General features: G+C 40.8%; 1 pseudogene; it reads left to right on the top strand.

Moving 5' to 3' along the window:
- Positions 7,414–8,399, top strand: LOC102190424 (annotated as a pseudogene).

The following is a 24,072-nucleotide window of genomic DNA, read 5'->3' on the forward strand; positions in this document are numbered from 1 at the left end:
TTCCTGCATATTTGTTGCATGGTGTGAGATGAAAAATAAAATAAAGTTACAGACAAAACTCATTTTCCCTGGAAAGTTTTGACTATAATTCAATACAAAATATATAATAAACTTTATATTTTTCTTTTTGAACTTTGAAGGCTCCAGCTCTTCACTTCATCAAGTGCCTTTTGATGGGTTTGTGCCAGGTTAAAACAAAGATACCCACATCATTATTGACAATCCTATAGTGATGGAAAAACTAATGAGTGGAGAAATTTTATTATATCAATTCAATATCTTTATAATAAAAGCCTCACTAATTTACACAGGTAATTGCTGTCTAGCAAGACTGTTTCCCAGGAAAGGTAATGGCCAGCCACACATGCTCACTCTATCCAAGCTAGTTGTTAAGCTATATTAGGGAAATTTTTTCTTCAAAACTCATTCATTTCACTAAAGAGATAGCATCATGACTATTATAGAAATAAAATTGAATTGTTTTAGTATTTTGTCAAGGGACATATATAGGAACATTAAAAATAGATGAAGACATGAGAAATCACCACATCTAAAAGCACTGAGAATCTATGAGGAACTTTCTATAATGAGGCAAAGTAACACTGTATTTTCCACTGAGGCTTTGGTCCTAATCTTCCCCAAAACCAATTGCGCCAAAATGCTAAAACTTCATGGCGAGCTTACCTATGATGGCTAAGTGTAGGTTTCCCGAGCTTACATTTTGCTCTGGATATTTCCAGTACAAAGCCTGCAATTGAATGTTAGATTGTCCCTCCTTGGTGTGAGGAAAGGGCATGATGCCCCAGACAGTCTGTTAGCCAGGAGGTAGCCTGTGTCTAGTCTTCAGGAGCTTGCAGGTCAGGGTCACAGCTCCTCAGATCAGAAGTTAGTGGATAGCGAAAGGAGGATGGGATGAGAAAAAGGGAGAAATGAGCAAGTGGATCTGTAATCTTTTACTTTCATGTCATCAATTCTCTCTCCACTAAACTAATGGACCAAGTTCTTAAACCTGGTCAATCTTCAACTCTTTCTTTCTTTCCTTCTCTTCTTTCTTCCATCCTTTCTTCTTTCCTTCCTTCCACTTTTTCTTTGTTTCTTTCTTTCATCTTAAGGAAATAGAGAGTTTTAGTGAACAGATTGTTTAGGAAAAAGGCTTTGTAATTTCTCCAGAAGCTAATCTTCAACATACATTTTCCCCAGAAGAACATTGTAATTTTGTCTTTGGTTTCATTGAACATGTGATTCAAAAGTTGATGAAGTTCCACATCTAACATAATGAAATGCAGTAAACTTTTTTCCATAAAGAATTTGAGTTATTTATATTTATAGTCATTTTTCATGTTTGAAAATCAAGATCATACTGGTTTTTTTTTTCAATTAGTAAAAATATAACAAATCATTCTTTACTGTGAACTGTGGGCCTTGTATATATAAGAATTGAAAGAAGTATCTTACATATGCATGTTTGCTATAGGTTTGGGGAAGACAGAATTTCATGGTATCTCTTTATCCTTCCTTGAAGGCAGTGGACCTAAATTATTTTCTTTAACTTCACACTTTGAATTATTATTATTTAACTGTTTGAAATTTTCCATCTGCTTGTACTCCATCTGTATGCCATATATTTAAACTTGTCTTTGCCATCGTTCCAAACGGGGGATAAAAAAACAAACAAACATGAAATTGCTCTATTGCAGATTAAACTCTGATGCTGAGGTCACAGGATTAGCAATTTCAGCATTCTAAGCAAGTATCCTTTTACTCTCTAGGTTGCAATTGTTTCAAGAGTGGCAAAAAAATCTTTCCAAAACACATGCCAAAATTTGAAACAACAGTGAGACCCTGTAAGGTACAATAAAACCCACACACTGGTGCCAATTTGCCTTGGAGAGACTAGAGAAAGTTAAAGATTTCTCAGAAGAAACAGTACCTATTTACCCTCTATTTTAGTATAACACCAAATGAGATGTAATTTTAGAAAACTCTTAAAACACCCCCACATAAAATAGCTGTTATTGGTTTGTAGTTATATTTAACGTTTATTTATTTAATTATTGCAAAAACCTAATGGCCTTCAGTTCAGTTCAGTCTCTCAGTCATGTCCGACTTTTTGCAACCCCATGAATCGCAGCATGACAGGCCTCCCTGTCCATCACCAACTCCCGGAGTTCGCTCAAACTCATGTCCATTGAGTCGGTGATGACATCCAGCCATCTCATCCTCTGTCATCCCCTTCTGCTCCTGCCCCCAATCCCTCCCAGTATCACGGTCTTTTCCAATGAGTCAACTCTTCGCACGAGGTGGCCAAAGTATGGAGTTTCAGCTTTAGCATCAGTCTTTCCAAAGAACACCCAGGACTGATCTCCTTTAGAATGGACTGGTTGGGTGTCCTTGCAGTCCAAGGGCCTCTCAAGAGTCTTCTCCAACACTATAGTTTAAAAGCATCAATTCTTCAGCGCTCAGCTTTCTTCACAGTCCAACTCTCACATCCATACATGACTACCGGAAAAGCCATAGCCTTGACTACTTTGTTGGCAAAGTAATGTTTCTGCTTTTTAATATGCTATCTAGGTTGGTCATAACTTTCCTTCCAAAGAGTAAGCAATAATGGCCTTAAGAAACACATTAACTTCCAACTATACAAAATTTAATCACTATCAATAGCAAAAAAATGAAAGAAAAATTTTTAGTGCCAGTCATAGCCAGCGGTCATGTATGGATGTGAGGGTTGGACTGTGAAGAAAGCTGAGTGCTGAAGAATTGATGCTTTTGAACTGTGGTGTTGGAGAAGACTCTTTAGAGTCCCTTGGACTGCAATGAGATCCAACCAGTCCATCCTAAAGGAGATGAGTCCTTGGTGTTCATTGGAAGGATTGATGCTGAGGCTGAAACTCCAATACTTTGGAGTCCAAAATGGTTGGCTTGCATCACTGACTCGATGGACATGAGTTTGAGTAAGCTCCGGGAGTTGGTGATGGACAGGAAGGCCTGGTGCACTGCAAATCATGGGGTCCCAAAGAGCCGGACACGATTGAGCAACTGAACTGAACTGATAGCCAGCAAATGTGAAAAACTCAGCAGTGGCCACAGGACTAGAAAAGGTCAATTTTCTTTCCAATCCCAAAGAAGGGCAATACCAAAGAATGTTCAAACTACTGTACAAGTGTGCTAAAATACTAGCATATGACCTTATGTGTTAGTAAGGTAATGTTCAAAATGCTTGAAGCTAGGCTTTAGCAGTATATGAATCAAGAATTTCCAGATGTACAAACTGGATGTAGAAAAGGCAGAGGAATCAGAAAACAAATTGCCAACATCTGCTGGATCATAGAAAAAGCGAGGAAATTCCAAAGCAACATCTACTTCTCTTCATTGACTATGCTAAATCCTTTGAGTGTATGGATCACAACAAACTATGGAATATTCTTGAAGAATGGGAATACCAGGCCACCTCACCTGCCTCCTGAGAAACCTGCATGCAGGAAAAGAAGCAACAGTTAGAAGCGGACATGGAACAATGAACTAGTTCCATATTGGGAAAGGAGTATGTCAAGGCTGTATATTGTCACCCTGCTTATTTAACTTATATGCAGAGTACATCATATGACATGCTGGGCTGGATGACTCATAGGCTGGAATCAAGACTGATGGGAGAAATATCAACAACCTCAGATATGCGATCCACTCCAGTACTATTGCCTGGAAAATCCCATGAACAGAAGAGCCTGGTAGGCTACAGTCCATGGGGTCGCAAAGAGTCGGACACGACTGAGTGACTTCATGTTCACGTTCAGATATGCAGACGATAACACTTTAATGTCAGAAATAGAAGAGGAACAAAACAGCCTCTTGATGAAGGTGAAAGAGGAGTGAAAGAGTTTGGCTTAAAACTAAACATTCAGAAAACTAAGATCATGGCATCTGGTCCCATTGCTTCATGGCAAATAGATGGGAAATAAACAATGGAAATAGTGACAGATTTTATTTTCTTGGGCTCCAAAATCACTGCGGGCAGTGACTGCAGCCATGAAATTAAAAGACACTTGCTCCTTGGAAGAAAAGTTATGACAAACATAGACAATGTATTAAAAAGCAGTTATCACTTTGTGCTTAATATTTCCCAGCATCAGGATTTTTCCAGTGAGTCAGTTCTTCACATCAGGTGGCCAAAGTATTGGAGCTTCAGGGTCAGCATCAGTCCTTCCAATGAATATTCAAGGTTGATTCCTTTAGGATTGACTGGTTTGATCTCCTTGTTGTCCAAGGGTCTCTCAAGAGTCTTTTCCAGCACCACAGTTTGAAAGCTTCAGTTCTTTGGTGCTCAACCTTTTTTATGTCCAACTTTCACATCCGTACATAACTACTGGAAAAACCATCACTTTGACTCTTCAAACCTTTGTCAGCAAAGTGATGTCTCTTCTTTTAAATACACTGTCTTGGTTTTCATAGTTTTTCTTCCAAGGATTTCATGGCTGTAGTCATTGTCTGCAGTGATTTTGGAGCCCCCCAAAATCAAGTCTGTCAATGTTTCCATTTTTTCCCCAACTGTTTGCCCTGAGGTGATGGGACTGGATGCCATGATCTTAGATTTTTAAATGTTGAGTTCTAAGCCAAATTTTTCAATCTCTTCTTTCACCTTCATCAAGAGGCTTTTTAGTTCCCCTTTGATTTCTGCCATTAAGGTGCTGTCATCTGCATATCCGTCATTATCAATATTTACCCTGGTAATTTTGACTTCAGCTTGAGCTTCACCCATCCCAGCATTTAGCTTGATGTACTCTGTATCTAAGTTAAATAAAGCATGGTGACAATATATAGCCTTGATATACTTTTTTCCCAATTTTGAACCAGTTCATTGTTCCATGTCTGGTAATGAGCAAAAGACAGTTTCAGCTTTAGGAGATATTGCGGGCTGACTGATCTAGTGATTTTTGTCACCCAGTTTACCTCAAGGACCTCAGTGGCTCAGCGGGCAAAAATCTGTCTGCAATGCAGGAGACATGAGTTTGATCCTTGGGTTCAGAAGATCCCCTGGATAAGGAAATGAGTATCTACTCCTGTTTTCTTTCCATGGAAATTCCCATGGACAGAGGATTTCAATTTATTTTGAAGGAAAAATGTTGCTTTTTAAATTCTAATTCCTTACCAAGATATCCTTGAGGTGAGGTGAAGTCGCTCAGTCGTGTCCGACTCTTTGCGACCCCATAGATTGTAGCCTATCAGGATCCTCCGTCCATGGGATTTTCCAAGCAAGAGTACTGGAGTGGGTTGCCATTTCCTTCTCCAGAGGATCTTCCCAACCCAGGGATCGAACCCAGGTCCCCCACATTGTAGGCAGACACTTTACCGTCTGAGCCACTGAGTGTTGTATTTTAAAGTAATCTCTGGATGTTATCCCTAACAAATCTGTAATTCAACCTCAGTGTGTCCCACTTTTCCAAATTTCAAAGTTCAACAGAAAAAACAATATATAAGTGTATAAAATATTATATATGGCATATCAGTCCCCCAAACCTTGAGTATCCTATGGACCATACTTAGGAAATGGCCATAGTTGTGATGACCAGTACAAGTAGGTGATCATTTTTGTGTAATTATTTTCTTAACTCTTCAATGTCTCAGGGTCCCAGCACAAAGCTGAGGGCATACAAACTGGGTGCTTTAAAGAATCTGTTTGGAAAAATGAGTGCAGGTAACAGAGAACCCTGGAGCTGGTGAAGGAAGGTTGACATTACCCCTGAATAGAAACAAGTATATTTACTAGAAGTAGAGAAATACATATAAGAGAGTAGTCTGACAGGATCTGAGACCATTGGCTATGAGAAAAATCCAATCAATGGAGTCTTCCCCAACTGTTCCCTCACTTTATCTCAGGAATAAGTACAATGACCTCATTCTTCTCCTTTCCTTGAATAGTCTGCTATGCCCTCTATTAGCTGAAACCAACTCAAAGTGCTGTATATTGGAGAATAGATACACAGGTACATAAAGAAGAGACTCAGCACATCCTCAGTTTTAAAATGCCACAGTTCCTATGCCCTAGATTTTGACGAGATTTGGAGTAAATATGACTGAAGAATTTTATTTTCTGGCCTCAGACTCATATTTTTAGTTATATCCTATATTGCATGGTAAACATAGTGATTTTTAAATCTCTCATCCTTCTGCTCTCACCCAATCTGGCATCCCTTTATATATAGCCATTTTAACTTTCAAATCAACTTTTCTACTTTTATCTCATTTAGTGACATGTACTGAGCCCAATCTGTGGTTGAGAAACAGTCTTAGGTCTGTTGGTGAGGAGATTATGTTACCCAATGTGTCTGTCACTGCACTGTCTGGTAGACAAGACAAATACAGAGGTGAAATTCCCCAATATTATGGAGTAACAAGAAAGATATGAATAAAGCTTCATAGACCTATATCTGTAGGGTGTCAACTTTGCAGCCACATTTCACAGAATACCAAAAGACTTGAGTCTACACTCAACGCAATATATTTATCCTTATTTAAATTAATAAAATGACAAACTGATTATAAATAGGCCTCCTATTGATTGGTGGGGGTGGGGTGAGGGTGGGGGTGGTGGTTGGAGGCGTGGGATGTGGCAGCTTGAAGCAGGATCCTAGTTCCCTGACCAGGGATTGAACCCAGGCCATGGAGGTGAGAGTGCCAAACCTTAACCATTAGACCGTGAGGTCCCATTGGGTTGATGCAGGACCTTGGTGCTTGTCTTCTTTGAAGAAAGAATTTATCAAAGAAACAAAAGGTGGTGAAGCAGGTAAGTCATTTATTAGAAGCAAAGTACATGCGGAAAGACATACTGGCAGGCTCAGAGAGAGTTGCGCTTTTATGGTGGCTTAAATTGCTTATAAGAGGGTAGTTTTCCTAGTTCCCTCTGGCCAACCATGTTGTTTTGTCTTGTTTTGTGCCCACATTTTGTCTGACTCAGGGCCCTCTCTGATGTGCACTCACATCTTTTAGCCAAAATGAATTCCAGCATGAGGCTCTCTGTGAGGTTGGCAGACATAATATGGGCTAGTGCCTCCTCCCTTTTTTGACCCCTGGGGAACCTTTAGGCAAAGGGGTAGTTAGGGAGGTCTCTTGACCTAAAGAAAAAAAAATGTGGGCTCCTCCTGCCCAGCTCCCGCACGCCCCAGGTTCCCCGCCACCCTGAGTGTTACCCGTGCACTGACTGCGGCACCAACCTGAAAGAGAAGGGCCATTTCTTCATGGAGGATCAGATCTGCTTGAAAAGCATGCCTGGAGGTGGGTCACTCCACCCAAGGGCTAGCAAAAGAGCCCATGCCATGTGCATGTGCTCTTTCTCCAACAGCTGCCAGGGAGCCCAGTGCACCCTTCCACGTCCTGCCCTGTCTGTCCCCTTGGGTTGCCACCTACTGTCACCATTCCATGACCACCCAGCAAATCGTCCTCCCATACCTGGTACCCTGGGGCTTCCACCTCCTGGGGAGCAAGGACTTCGAACAGCCTTTTGCCATTTCCTGGGTCACTCACGGAAGCAAGGCTGCTGTAGGTAATTTATGTGCTGGAGATGTTAATTGCTGCTATTGATGGGGAAAATACCAGTAATATGACACACTTGGAAGCTCAGAACAAAATCAAGGGCTGCACAGACAACATGACTCTCACAGCAGCCAGACCTGAACGGAAAATCTGGTCTCTTCTGGTGATGGAGGAAGGGAAACAACACCCAAACAAGATGAATTTAGCCTGTGAACCCCAAGAGGCCCTCCATGTAGGAAGCACTCTCAGCCGCAGAGCTGGGCCCTTTACTGCCTCACCTGCCTCCAGCTCTGCCCCTAGGGTCATCACAAACCAGTACAACAACCCAGCTGGCCCCTACTCCTCTGAAAACATCTCCAGCTTCAACAATGCCTTGGAGTCAAAGATGGCAGCCAGCGGGCAGGAGACAAATGGCAGAGCCTCAGACCATTCTTAGCTTCCAAGCAGACTCCTCATCGACAAAGAATCTAAAGTTTACAAGATGCCCCAGGAGAAACAGGAGTTAAATGAGCCTCTGAAACAGTCCACTTCGTTCCTGGTTTTGCAGGAAATTCTCTGAGGAGAAAGGGGATCCCAACAAGTCCTTGGGATTCAGAAGTGTTAAGGCTCTGGTCACCAAAATGGCTGCATTGATTGGAAATGCCCAGAAGCTGCCCATGTGTGACAGATGTGGCACTCGTGTTGTTGGCGTGTTCATGAAGCTGTGGGACCATCATCGCCACCCTGAGTGTTACCCGTGCACTGACTGTGGCACCAACCTGAAAGAGAAGGGCCATTTCTTCATGGAGGATCAGATCCACTGTGAAAAGCATGCCTGGAGGTGGGTCACTCCACCCAAGGGCTAGGACGTGGTCATGGTGTTACCCAAGTGAGCCGGCAGTTCTTGCCCAATGCTGCTCTCCAAGCAGCCCCTGCTGCATTTTGCCCTCTAAAAGCTCTGGCCTTTCTCTTCTTCTGAGTTTGCACTTTGGTTGTATTGCTGCTCATTCAACACCACGTTCCCTTTTGCTAATGGCTCATGCTGGCTGTGTGATGCCCGCTTTTATAATTAATGGAAGATAGTCTTGTTCAGTGTCCCTTTGTTAGCATCACTGTGTCTTTTCTTTCCCTCCGTTCACCTCTGCTGCAAATGGACATCAGCCAAATTTGAACCACCTGAATTTAATATGTCTGACAATGATTCGTTTTTGCTCAGTAAATTAATAGACTTCAAAAGAAAAAGAGAAAAATATGGTTGTCTTGTCTTTTCACTCAAACAGAGTTCAGTTCCTCTCTGTTCCTGCCTTCATCTTTTCCTTCAAGTGTGTCAACAGGAAACAAGCTCCAGCTGCTCAGCCTGGGGACCATTTACCTCCCATCTCATTGTGACTCTGTATGCGAAAAACATACAGGCTCACAATGTAGACTAAATTACTTAAGCTCTAGAGAATTTTTTCATTTGAGTTTAGTTAGTGTGAGTTGACTAAATGTGGTGCTAGAGCAGTGAGCGGTGGCTGTGGCTGGGCGATCGGCCATGAGGAGATACCCCACGTCCAATGTCAGCAGTGGTGGCTACACTTTGCTGCAGTGGCTGTGAGGAAATACCCCACATCCAAGGGCAAAGGAGAAGCCCGAGCAAGACGGTAGGAGGGGCAAATTTGTGTTTAGAATCAAACCCCATTCCCACTAGAGGCCCTCAGAGGGCTCAAACAAACCTTGTGTGCATCAGAACCCAGGGACCCCACAGAGACTGAGACAGAACTGTGAGTTAGCATCTCCTGTGGAGGTACGGGTCAGTAGTGGACTGCCACAGGGCAGGAGCTCTGGGTGCAGCAAACTTGGGTATGCCATAAGCCTTCTTTGAGGAGACTGCCATTAACCCCACCATAGAGCCACCAGAACTTACACAGGACTGGGAAACATATTCTTGGAGGGCATAACAGAATCTTGTGTGCACCAGGACACAGGGAAAAGGAGCAGTGACCCCACAAGAGACTGACCCAGACTTCCGGGAGTGTCCAGGAGTCTCTAGCAGAGGCGTGGGTTGGTGGTGGCCTGCTGCAGGGTTGGGGACACTGAGTATAGCAGTACATGCATGGGATCTTTTGAAAGAGGTCACCATTATCTTCATTAACCCACCATAGTTTGGCTCCAGGTAAATAGCAGGGAAAAGGCATAGGAGCCAGAGATCAAATTGCCAACATCTGCTGGATCATCGAAAAAGCAACAGAGTTCCAGAAAAACATCTATTTCTGCTTTATTGACTATGCCAAAGCCGTTAACTGTGTGGATCACAAGAAACTGTGGAAAATTCTGAAAGAGCACCTGACCTGCCTCGAGAAACTTATAATGCAGGTCAGGAAGCAACAGTTAGAACTGGGCATGGAACAACAGACTGCTTCCAAATAGGAAAAGGAGTATGTCAAGGCTGTATATTGTCACCCTGCTTATTTAACTTATATGCAGAGTATATTATGAGAAACGCTGGGCTGGAAGAAGCACAAGCTGGAATCAAGATTGCCAGGAGAAATATCAATAACCTCAGATATGCAGATGACAACACCCTTATGGCAGAAAGTGAAGAAGAACTAAAGAGCATCTTGGTGAAAGTGAAAGAAGAGAGTGAAAAAGTTGGCTTAAAGTTCAACATTCAGAAAACTAAGATCATGGCATCTGGTCCCATCTCTTCATGGCAAATAGATGGGGAAACAGTGGAAACAGCGTCAGACTTAATTTTTTGGGCTCCAAAATCACTGCAAATGGTAACTGCAGCCATGAAATTAAAAAACACTTACCCCTTGGAAGGAAAGTTATGACCAACCTAGATAGCATATTAAAAAGTAGAGACATTTCTTTGCCAACAAAGGTCCATCTAGTCAAGGCTGTGGTTTTTCCTGTGGTCATGTATGGATGTGAGAGTTGGACTGTGAAGAAAGCTGAGCTCCGAAGAACTGATGCTTTTGGACTATGGTGTTGGAGAAGACTCTTGAGAGTCCCTTGGACTGCAAGGAGATCCAACCAGTCTATTCTGAAGGAGATCAGCCCTGGGATTTCTTTGGAAGGAATGATGCTGAAGCTGAAACTCCAGTACTTGGCCACCTCATGCGAAGAGTTGACTCATTGGAAAAGACTTTGATGCTGGGAGGGGTTGGGGGCAGGAGGAGAAGGGGATGACAGAGGAAGAAATGGCTGGATGGCATCACTGACTCGATGGCCATGAGTCTGAGTGAACTCCGGGAGTTGGTGATGGACAGGGAGGCCTGGTGTGCTGTGATTCATAGGGTCACAAAGAGTCAGACACGACTGAGCAAATGAACTGAACTGAACTGAACTATCAACATAACATGAAAGAGGCATGGGAGAGTTATGAAATTATAAAATGCATGTGTTTGTATGTGTGTATAAGAGAGAAATAAGAAGTGTGTGAAAGGGAAATTAGAGTGTGGTTTGGGAGATTGGAAATGTGCTAAGAATTGCCAAATTGTATTAAATTAATTACCTTAATTGTGAATGATAAGTCATAATTCAGTCATAAATCAGAATATGAGGTTGAAATTATTCACAAAACAAAATTTAAAATAAAACAAAGAAAACTGCGAGCAATGGGAGAATTTGGGTATACATTATTACATCCTAGTAACAGGGAGAGAGTAAGTGATAGAGTAGGTATTTAAATAGTTAATTCCACTAGGGTATTATAAATAGAGAAAAAATATAGGAGACCCCTGTAAGTTAATGATCCCTCAAGAAAGGAGGCTTGCTTAACAACAAAGCCAAGCAAGCTTGCCTAGCAACAAAACCAAGCTAACCTGCTAGGCAACAAAACCATGTAGAAGAAGCACAAGACATGGCCCAGAACAACAAAGCAATGTTGGAATAAGACCTGCATCTTGCCCGTTGAAGTTAGCAAGTTAATGATCCTTGAGTAAGGGCTTTTTCTGCATGTACTAAATATAGGGGGGAATAGGGGAAAGGTGACATTATAAAGAATCCTGAGATGATTTACCATATTTTAGCATTGGCTACCCCTTTTTACTCATTTCCATAGCACCATGATAGCCCCAGTTTGACCAAGTAAGGACAAGAAGACTCCCCCTCCTGACACTGAGGAGCTGTTTTGTAAAAATTTTCACTTTTGTCTCAAGTTCAAAGGATTTGTTAACAAAATAAGCCACTAGTTATATATAAATAAATAATACATTTGAATCAGTTCTAATGAGGTGGATGAAACTGGAGCCGATTATACAGACTGAAGTAAGCCAGAAAGAAAAACACCAATACAGTATACTAACACATATATATGGAATTTAGAAAGATGGTAACGATAACCTTGTATGCGAGACAGCAAAAGAGACACAGATGTATAGAACAGTCTTTTGGACTCTGTAGGAGAGGGAGAAGGAGGGATGATCTGGGAGAATGGCATTGAAACATGCATAGTATCATGTAAGAAACGAATCACCAGTCTAGGTTCGATGCAGGATACAGGATGCTCGGAGCTGGTGCACTGGGATGACCCAGAGAGATGGTATGGGGAGGGAGGTCGGAGGGGGTTTCAGGATTGGGAACACATGTACACCTGTGGCAGATTCATGTTGATGTATGGCAAAACCAATACAGTATTGTAAAACAAAATACCAATATTTATTAGAAAATTATATAGCTTACTTTCAATATAGTAACATTAAAAGAAAAGAGAAATAGAAACAGCACAGGATACATCAACAAATTGGGTTTTGACCAACATCTAGACTTAAACAGTGCTGGGAGGTCCCATGTCAAGCACATCTGGAGTCCCAGTTGGGAAAAGGTTCCAGGCAGTGTGTCTGCTCCATGGGTGAAATTTTCAAACATTGCAGCTCAATTTTCCCACTTATAATCCCAGAATGCAAACTGATATTATCATCTACTTGTGAGCAAACTGCAGCTCTGGTTTCATGCTAATGCTGTTTGTTTTGTCATGTAAAACTTGGAATGTTGTTAAACCTGGGGCTTGGTTGACCAGGGTCCTTCCAGGGGCTCAACAATTTCAAGATATGTCCCTTATCTTATCTATGATGCTGCAAGGCTTGCACTCAGGGGAGGCAGTCAGGGCACTAACAGTCAGGGCATGCCAGGTAGATTAGAAACAAGATCAGAGGCCTGCTCTGCTTTGTCTCTGAAGCCTATAAAAGACTATATATTTAATTTCCCTAACAAGAGCTGATGGTGGAAGCCTGATATTTACTAGAGGATGAGAAAGAAGGTGGTCTTTTCTCCCTCTCCAATTTTCCTTTGATTATAAAGATATGTCCCACTAAGTTCCTAGACAGCATATTAAAAAGCAGAGATATTACTTTACCAACAAAGGTCCGTCCAGTCAAATCTACGGTTTTTCCAGTAGTCCTGTATGGATGTGAGAGTTGAACTATAAAGAAAGCTGAGCACCAAAGAATTGATGCTTTTGAACTGTTGTGTTGGAGAAGACTCTTGAGAGTCCCTTGGAAAGCAAGAAGATCCAACAAGTCCATCCTAAAGGAAATCAGTCCTGAATGTTCATTGTAAGGACTGATGCTGAAGCTGAAACTCCAATACTTTGGCCACCTGATGGGAAGAACTGACTCATTTGAAAAGACCCTGATGCTGGGAAAGATTGAAGGCAAGAAGATAAGGGGACGACAGAGGATGAGATGGTTGGATGGCATCACCAACTCTATGGACATGAGTTTGAGTGAACTCTGGGAGTTGGTGATGGACAGGGAGGCTTGGCTCGCTGCAGTCCATGGGGGTTACAAAGAGTCAGACATGACTGAGCAACTGAACTGAATTGAACTGAACTGAAGTTCTTAGAGTAGACCTCCGATGCTTGCCTACTTCTATCTCACAAGCATCCCTAATAAACTCTCACTTTTCACTCTGCCTCTTGCTTAATTCTTTCTGCACCAAGACAGAAAAACCTATACTAGTGATTTAAGACTTTTTTTTCAGAATAAGATTCTTGAGATAAAGCAGGATGAGTTTGACTAAATGGAAGCTTTCCTTCAATCTTTATTAGATAGAAACCCACCCTTCTCTTTTGTTAAAAAAAAAATGTGTGTTATCAGTCCTGTAAGTTATTGCCCACACCTGAGGAAAGGAAGTACCTGAACCCCCACCTCTTACAGAAAGTCAAACAGACTTAATTTGTTAGAGTCACATGGGACTTGCTCTGAGCAGATTTGCTTCTGGGTCAGTTGGGTTCTCTTGCAATTCTACAGAGGATGGATGATTTTTAACTTATCTGGCTGTACACATTTTTGACAGCTTGTAAATTTTTACTTCTCCTATTTATACATTTCATTGTCACATTTATACCATGCCAATGACTTGAATTAAAGTACCGGGGTCAGGAGTCATATTGGAACTTTCTATTTCAAACAGACTCTCCACCTCATTATTTCTTTTAGGGAGAGCTAATTGTTTTCTTTTTTCGGTCTCCTGAGTCAGCCTTATTTGAATGCTTTAAAATTCACATCAGTTTTCCACAAAGCAACTCCCTAACTAGAGGAATATTCCCAAAGCGTGTAAAGTATTTATGCATGCTTAGTCACTTCAGTCGTTTCCGACTCTTTGAGACGCTATTGACCATAGCCCTCCAGGCTCCTCTGTCCATGGGATTCTCCAGGCAAGAATACTGGAGTGGGTTGTCATGCCCTCCTCCAAGTGATCTTCCCAATCCAGGAGCCTGTGTCTCTTATGTCTCCTGCATTGGCAGATGAGTTCCTTACCACTAGCGCTACCTGGGAAGCCCAGAGAATTTATATAGGATGTTAATTTTTAAAGTACACATTTCTAGGGTGTGGTACAGAGCTGCAGCTATTACTGGAACATTTCTGGACAGAAGTGAATTCACAACAAATCCTACCTATATACAGACCTTTCTAAAAATTGTTTCAGTTAGTATATGTTTTCGGATTTTTTCAATTTTCCAAGTCTCAGTGTTTCAGGAAGCTGACTTTTCAATCAGTTACAAATTAGCATTGATATGGCAGAGGATTGTGGGTATTTTATTCTCCTTTAATGATTTTAGGTGACAGTGGTTATCCTTTGAAAAACTACTTAATTGCTTCATTATCTCATCTCCAGACTCCTTCTGAAAATCGAATCAATATGTTATACTGGGAGTCAATGAGTGACTGGAATGATAATGAAAAATGCATCAGGAATCTTGACAAACAGAATGTGGATGTCTTGTTCAGTCAAGTGGAGCCCCGCCACGCTGCCCTTCAGATGTTTTAAGGCTCTATAACTCTTAGCATGGCCATTACATGAAGCTTACCTTTTAAAATAAGCTGCAGATATGAAGGCAGCTTACCAAGTGGTGAAGTGAATGATTCTGATGATGTGCACTTTTGCAAAATTGGTTCAAATAGTAAAGCAGGGTTCAAAATATTAAATCCAAATGTTGATTTTCATTTTGAAAGAAAGAAAAAAAAACATTCTTCCATATTTGGGCAATTATTTCTATTACAAAAGTAAATTATGTACCATATTATATTTTACTAGTATAGATGCCTTGGCAATAAATACTAGGAAAAAAAGCTTAGTTTAGTTCAAAGCATTTCTTTTCTCCAAGCGAAGGCTGGAGATACGGTAACTGTGGAGTTTCATTTGAGGATATGTCTAGTGGTTAAGGTTTGGAGGGGTGTTTCCCTGGTGACTGTGTCTGCAATGCAGGAGACCTGAGTTTGATCTCTGGGTTGGGAAGATCCTCTGGAGAAGGAAGTGGCAATCCACTCCAGTATTCTTGACTGGAGAATCCCGTGGACAGAGCAGCCTCGTGGGCTGCAGTCCATGGGGTCGCAAGGAGTTGGACATGACTGAGCAACTTTCATTTTCACTAATGATTTACTCACTTAAGCAAAATTCAATGAAGTATATTTATCATAATAAAAATCTTTGAAAAGCATTTCTCAGTTCATGATAGCTATTTCACACAATGTAATTTCTCAGTCAGTTACATTGCTATCAGCACCTGCTCATCCGTAAGTTTGTTTTGTTTTGATCTTAAAAAGAGTTCCTCATATTTGAACAAGTTTGGTAATCACTTGAAGATATTATCTTTCAAATCACTTCTGACATAGTACTCCATGATTTGAAGATAATTTCATCATTTCTACCATGGCTTGATTCAAATGAAAAGTAAACCTGGCACAGTGAACTCTATTTTATGGAATAGCTGTGTAATACATACTCTCTGAGACTCAAAATGTGAACTTTGTTAGCCACTGTGGTAATGACCATGTTAGAAAATCTCTTGGTCTATTATATTTACAACGTTTGATATGAAAATATAGTGAAGCTTGTATCTAAAATATGGGAAGGTTTGTTTAGTGTCTATAGAGCAACTGCTTGTTTATGTATGGCTTTGATGCAAGGGGACCAAGGCATGATTCTTTAATGTTGAATCTTATAATTATTCCTTTCTTTAACATTTTAATATCTAAACAATAATCAGACTTTTTCAAGACTGGTATCTAATTTCTTTTTGACTTATGATAATAAAAAAAGGAAAAAAATGATTTTTCTACCTCGCCTGGACCTCAGCTCTGTGGTATGTTTCTGAGGATCATCATTCTAGAAACATATGTGTCAGTTAATTAGCATTAAGTTTCAGGTGGCACTAGTTATAAAGAGCCCGCCTGCCAATGTAGAAGAGGTAAGATCTGTGGGTTCGATCCCTGGGCCAGGAAGATCCCCTGGAGAAGAGAATGTTAACCCACTTCAGTATTCTTGCCTGGAAAATCCTATGGACAGAGGAGCCTGGCAGGCTACAGTCTATAGGGTCCCATAGAGTCAGACATGACTGAGCGACTTCACTTTCTTTCTTTTTTTCAGACATCAACTATAGCATGCAAAACTTCCAATTCTTTCCATAACCCATTTTCTCTAAACTGGTACTAGGAGAAACCACTATAGGAAAAATCTGGATGGTAAATGCTTGTTGTAACATCTGCACTCACGATTAGATTTTCCCTCATAGGAATTTTTGTTTGCGTCACTGGGATACTGATGGATTAATGGCTCTGGAGCTAGATGTTGATGTGGAAGTGCATGGTGGTGCTCCTTTTCCGCAATACTCTTGGTGAAACAAAAATGGCCATTTTGCAGAGAGAATAAAGTATCATATATTGAGAAGAAGAAGGAAAAAAAAAAAAGGTATAAACAGAACTGTCTTCTGCTCATTCCAGTAAATGTTGGTGGCCCTACTTCCATTTAACTTTCAGGAGCTACCCCTATAGCTGCCAATGCATTCCCCCTGTTCCATGCGCTTGTCTGAATGGATGTCTAGACTTACAGTGGAAAAAGACTTGATTCACCAACCCCCGTCCTCACTTGCCGGAGGATCAGGCTATTCCAGCCCGCTGGTGATGGCTCCAGTGCTGCCATTTTGCTTCCAGTGCTGGCATGTGGCTCATTCCCTCCAAGCCCCCTGGAGAATACTGTTACTCATACACAGAAGGCCTCCTGCCGTTTTTCTATTCCAAAGAATGACGTTTTTTCAATTTCTTATTGCTTCCATTCCCTTGCAGTGAAATGGGGAAAAGGATCTCTTTTCACTTGATTAATAAGGCCAGAAGTCCCGCTGCCATGTACTCCCAATTTCCTGTAAGGATTTTTGTGGGTTAGACCTTTAATTCTAAAATTATTATTTTGTTGTTGTTGATAGTCTTCTCAAAGCACTGAGGAATGAATCGCAGTAACTGTCTTTGTGGGCCAAAATGAATAGAATGCATCCTTTGGCTTTAAAAGTGGCCCTCTGCTGCAATCAGAATCTACTGACAGTGATACTGTATATAAAGTAGATAATGAGAATCTACTGTATAGTACAGGAAACTCTACTCAATACTGTGAGGTGACTTAAATGTGAAGGAAGGCCAAAAAGAGGGGGGGGCGGGTAAAGTGTAAACATATAGCTGATTCACTTTGCTGTACAGCAGAAACCAACACAATGTTGTAGAGCAACTATACTCCAATAAACAATAACAATTGAAAAAAAAAGGAATCTACTGACAGTGAGTCAAAAGTGTGCTTTTGACCCTTCTCCCTTAGGATAACTTCCCATCAGGCCCCTTGACTAATGATACACGTATACATTTAGTGGGCCCACTTCAACAGTATTTTGAAGCTTACGCAGACAAGTCTGAATCCATGGAGACTAAGGAATCTGAGCTCTCAATTCATGATCCATTGACTCATTTGAATCAGTTATCAAATTCTCATAACACTTTCAGGTACCAGAACAGTTGTCATGTGAACCAAAGCTGTCAATTACCAATTGCCTATCTCCATTTCTGAATATTGTTTAATTCTGTATTCCTAGACTTACTATACTGTCAACCTATTCTAACCACCACATATTGGCACTAATAGAAACCAAACAGCTGCTATAACTAAGAATTACTTGTCACTGGTCTCATTTGTGGCTATAATTAAAAAAAAAATTTTTTTTGACAGTCATACTGGAGGTCTAGGGTCTTCTGTTCTATGCTGTGCTGTGTGCTGTGTTCAGTTGCTCAGTTGTGCCTGACTCTTTGCGACCCCATGGACTGAAACCCACCAGCCGCCTCTGCCCATGGAATTCTCCAGGCAAGAATACTGGAGTGGGTTGCCATGCCCTCCTCCTTCTGTTCTATACCGACTTCTAATTCAATGGGCATGACACTTTATATTCTTTTGGGTCATCAAAAAAATAATTAATAATGCTCTGAACACAAAAGAACTTGAAAGCCTTTGATGATTAGAGCAATCATTGTTACTACTCCCTAAGTTACAGAATAAATGTACAAATACTTCAAAACATAGTTTACACACAAAATATTACTTACTTCCAATAAGAAAAGTCTACTAGAATTTGAAGAAACAGTTCACAAAGACTATAGGTATTGTATAATAAATGATTTTTAGAAGAAATCAAGGTCTGAAAATATGGAGAAAGTTTTCTTTAATGTAAATCTACAATAGTATGTGATAGGGTTTAGAATCTCTTATTTGAAATTTACCAGGTTCTCATCAGGACTATTTTGAGAATTTAAAAAATTATTTTTATTGCCATAAACCTTAAATTGATGCTCTGTACATCTAGGAACATAATTTGAATTGTTTAAGTGAAATATTCCTAGCCTAGCATCTCTGGAAATTTAACTTCAAGACATTGTGTCAAAAATTATTCTCCCTTCTCAGTTATACCACCATTACAGAATTGCCCAATACCTGCTGGGACCAAGAATTCTTTGGCATTATTTACACAAGTGCTGTGGGACACGGATTCAAATTCTTCCCTCCTTCTCCAATTAAATCAATGCTGACAGAAACTCTTACAGTACAAGTTCTGGTTTAGAAGTAGTGATGGAAATGGAATTCACTGGATTTAGATTCAAATATGCTGGTGATCTATTGTGAGCTGATTGCTTTTCTATAGTATGTGATTTCCAACCCTCACAGGCATCAGGTAAGTTAGTTCTCATGCTCTCTTTTCAGATGAAGTCACAGGTAGTGAGTGGCAGGCCTGGGATTGGAAATCCAGTGTCTTTGGCATTTCTGGAGTTCCCATTCAGAGGGGAAATCTTGGAAAGCAGAGGGTAAACTGCTTGAGGAACTAACTAGGAAGCAAAGGACTTAATCTTGAAAGCTCACTTTATAGCCCCAGTATATTAGGTAGTTTCTTTGCTGACCTCCTACTTAAAACATGTTTGGTTTTCTTTCTCCAGGTACTTACTGTCTAACTATCTTGTCTTTGGGGAAGATAGCAGGAATACAATTCCTAAAGCTGTGCTACTTCAGAAATTAGCATAAAGATGAAATGTAGGCATTTCTGGAAAATTATTTTTATGACAAATCAAATGTCCCTTCAGTGAGAGTTTATAAGAATGGCTTGGAGAAAGGCAGTACAACGACCCAGACTGAGGAATCCTGACTGCCTGATGAGACTTTTTCTTAACTGTTTGACCCAATATTGCTCTTTGTATAAGTGGATCTCTAAGAGTATGTTGGTTCTCTTATTTAAAATTGAGCATCTATGTCTTTAGGAATTATTTCTCAAAGCCATTACAGAGCCAAAATACAGATTTGATAACAAATAACTTGAAAGTGAAAAAGGAGAGTGAAAAAGTTGGCTTAAATCTCAACATTCAGAAAACTAAGTTCATGGCATCTGGTCCCATCACTTCAAGGGAAATAGATGGGGAAACAGTGGAAACAGTGTCAGACTTTATTTTGAGGGGCACCAAAATCACTGCAGATGGTGACTGCAGCCATGAAATTAAAAGACAATTACTCCTTGGAAGGAAAGTTAATGACCAACCTAGATAGCATATTCAAAAGCAGAGACATTACTTTGCCCACAAAGGTCCATCTAGTCAAGGCTATGGTTTTTCCAGTAGTCATGTATGGATGTGAAAGTTGGACTGTGAAGAAAGCTGAGCACCAAAGAATTGATGCTTTTGAATTGTGGTGTTGGAGAAGACTCTTGAGAGTCCCTAGGACTGCAAGGAGATCCAACCAGTCCATTCTAAAGGAGATCAGTCCTGGGTGTCCTTTGGCAGGAACGATGCTAAAGCTGAAACTCCAGTACTCTGGCCACCTCATGCGAAGAGTTGACTCATTGGCAAAGTTTCTGATGCTGGGAGGGATTGGGGGCAGGAAGAAAAGGGGATGGCAGAGGATGAGATGGCTGAATGGCATCACCGACTTGATGGACGTGAGTTTGAGTGAACTCCGGGAGTTGGTGATGGACAGGGAAGCCTGGTGTGCTGTGATTCATGGGGTCACAAAGAGTTGGATATGACTGAGCGACTGAACTGAACTGAACTGGAAGTTTATTTTCTTTAATTCTACTTGGAGGAAAAAACCAAACAATAGCTTTAAAAAGTAGACTTAAGATCATGGAATCCAATCCCATCACTTCATGGCAAATAGATGGGGAAACAGTGGAAACAGTGGCTGACTTTATTTTTCTGGACTCCAAAATCACTGCAGATGTTGATTGCAGCCATGAAATTAAAAGACATTTACTCCTTGGAAGGAAAGTTATGACCAACCTAGACAGCATATTACAAAGCAGAGACATTACTTTGCTAACAAAGGTCCATCTAGTCAAGCCTATGGTTTTTCCAGTGGTCATGTATCGATGTGAGAGTTGGACTATAAAGAAAGCTGAGCGCCGAAGAATTGATGTGTTTGAACTGTGGTGTTGGAGAAGACTCTTGAGAGTCCCTTGGACTGTCAGGAGATCCAACCAGTCCATCCTAAAGGAGATCAGTCCTGGGTGTTCATCGGAGGGACTGATGTTGAAGCTGAAACTCCAATACTTTGGCCACCTGATGCAGAGCTGACTCATTGGAAAATACCCAGATCTGGAAATGATTGAGGGCAGGAGGAGAAGGGGATGACAAAGAATGAGATGGTTGGATCATATCACCGACTCAATGGACATAGATTTGAGTGGACTCCGGAAGTTGGTGATGGACAGGGAGGCCTGGCTTACTGTGGTTTATGTGGTCGCAAAGAGTTGGACATGACTGAGAGACTGAACTGAACTGAATGAAAGTAAACCAAACAGCTTTCTCTGATTGTTGGTAGTTTAGTTGCTAAGTCATGTCCGACTCTTGTGACCCCACAGACTGTAGCCTGCCAGGCTCCTCTGTCCCTGGGATTCTCCAGGCAAGAACACTGGAGTGGGTTGCCATTTCCTTCTCCATCTCTGATTATTGGCATAGGACTTAGTTGGTATTAGAAGTTTCGGCATAGCTTCAGCTTTAATTAGTATTCAGCCACAGCATAATAGCTTTGGGTTTGTTTTGCAGGTCCTTTCCCACCTAGCTTGTTCCCAGAACTGAAAGCTAGGGTCACTTTGAACAGTAGATGTCAATTGCACGTTTCATTACATCAGCCTTGTGGGTACATTGAACCCATTCTCCATCGCAGAAGGGAATAGGCCAGCAGAGGGCTTTGGGCAGCCTTGGCTTATACTTAAGTTTTATGTGAGACTGAGGATAATGTTATTCTGTTTCTGTGTGAGAGATTTGTACTTCCCTCAGCAAACTGGCTTGCAAGAAACCAGTGTGGTGTTCTCTACTAGGGCACATGATTTCCTCAGCAGCAATTCTGCATCTGTTACAAATGTGCTTCTGAATAGAAGCTTCTTCTAAATCCAGGTGAAGCAAATAGTTAGAAAACTGCCTGTGAGATTTGGGGAAAGCCCTGGAGAGCCATCTTTACCTTTGCCAATCTTGAATGCTGGGTCTCTCTAGGCAGTCAAATTAATCCACTCTTTTCTAAGAATATTGTGAAGCAGCACAGTCCTAATTCATTAATCTAATATGTTCTGCAAATGCTTATCAAGGCCCAAGTTTGTGTTATGTTTCAGATATAGCAGCAATTAGACATATTTGTGGACCTTATACATTCTCTACCAAAAAGAATAAAATAAAAATATCAGCGTTTCCTTTGTCTAAGTATGCACTATCTGTAACTGATTTGAGCTCAAAGTCTGATCCTAGAATCCAAAGTCTTAACTATTTCTGCTATTCTGCTTTTAAGTGAAGTATCAGAACTTCACCTTCTCTAAAAGTCTTTCTAGCTCCTTTTGAATTTGCCTGTGGGTTGCATTCTAACATTTAAAGAATTTCCTTGGCTTGATGGATAGGAATTACTCAACAATGTAAATAAAAACAATTATTTAAAGAAAATGCTAATAGAATACATAATTTCTCCTGTTTTATTTTATGCTGTTAGTGGAAATTTCAAAATACACACTCTATTTTTGCCGAGGAATGATTAGATCACCAAGAGGACATTATTTTAAATTTCAGGCAAATTCCATGTACCATCTGCTTGGGAGGGCAGAAGTTGTGAGAGGGACTGTGGGAGAGGGTGCCATCAAAGTCATAGTTTTATCCTAGGCTACTCTGGAAATTAGCTTGCAGTATGGTCACACATATTTGCTCTTTCAAACATCCCACAGTTAAATTTTTAGAACCTCTGGTCAAAAAGTGATTAGGCTGAAACTGAAGTTTGATATGTTTGAAGTTAATTTTCACCTAAATGGAAAATTGTATAACATCTGATAGAAGCTTAAAGGGAATACTTATCACTTCATTCTTTCAAAGGCCTTTAAGATATTATTTAATTCCCACAGAGTCACTTTGAAGCTCAGAATTTTCATATCCATTTCACAGATAAGTAGGAGAAGAACCCTGGGAGGTTCAACATCTGGCCCCAGGCCATGTAAAAAGTCAGTATCAGAGTAGAGATCAGAATTCTGCAAGCTTGGATCCTTTTGAATTCTCTACTTTGAGGACAATGCATCTTGTAAATTGACCCAGCCTTTGAAAAGCTAAGCTCCTTGGTAAAGTCCCCATGGCCTTTGCAAATCAAAACTTTCTGACTTGTATTTCAGGTTATTTGGAGACTCCCGGAGACTCCCTACTTTCCAAAAGACATGGGGGATGGGAGATAGGGTATCAAAGAATCACAGTGGAAACTAAACTGATACAGAGTACTATACCCCTGAATTATCTGTTAACTATACCTATCTAGGATCTTCACAACCAATGAAAGTGAAAGTTGCTTAGTAGCGTCTGACTCTTTGTGACCTCACGGACTATACAGTCCATGGCATTCTCCAGGCAGAATACTGGAGTGGGTAGCTGTTCCCTTCTCCAGGGGATCTTCCCAACCCAAGGATTGAACTCAGGTTTCCCGCATTGCTGGCAGATTCTTTACCAGCTGAGCCACAAGGGAAGCCCAAGAATACTGGAGTGGTAGCCTATCCCTTCTCCAGTGGATCTTCCTGACCCAGGAATAGAACTGGAGTCTCCTGAATTGCAGGTGGATTCTTCACCAGCTGTTATACTGCTCTATTTGGCAAAGTATAACATTTTAAATTACCCCAACAGTATTCTAGTGTACTGTATTGACTCAAGAAAAAAGCACAACCTAAGAGCTGAAAATTATGTTTTAGTGGACTTTCTGAGGAATCAAGCCTGGGAAGCAGTCTCTCAGTTAGCTCTGAGGGCCTATTCTGAAGAGGTAAGGGAGGAGCCTGGATATATAGGAGTTTTGCAACAAAAACCTGGTAGTTGAAACATCAAAAGATTACTACTAATTAAAGAAAACCAGATATCTCAAGTTAGTTAATTTAGTACTTTTCTATGTATGGGAAGATGTAAGAGTCTGAGCTCATTGAAATCATTCCTTTGATATGCACCTCAACTATCTAGGGGCAGTATTCCTCCTTTTCTTCATTCTAAATTCCCTCATGGTGCACATCTTGGGGTGGCGACAATGGCTGCTGGCCTGGTGGCCACAACATCCTTTGTGTACTGATGTAGCTGGCAACATTTTTTTTTTTTTTACCATAATTCCTAGTTGAATATTGAGAAGAACTGAGCCAGGATTAACATTTTTTAGTCCCTTCTTGCAAGGAAGAGAGGTCAACAAATTAACTTTTTAGAGAAGAAGCAATTTCTTACATTTTGCTAATGTTACTCCAGGCCAAAGGTAAACAGGTGACAATAAAACTTTAATCTTGAGCATCTATGTGAT

This window comes from Capra hircus, chromosome 11 (genome assembly GCF_001704415.2).
Source record: "Capra hircus breed San Clemente chromosome 11, ASM170441v1, whole genome shotgun sequence".
NCBI lineage: Eukaryota > Metazoa > Chordata > Mammalia > Artiodactyla > Bovidae > Capra > Capra hircus.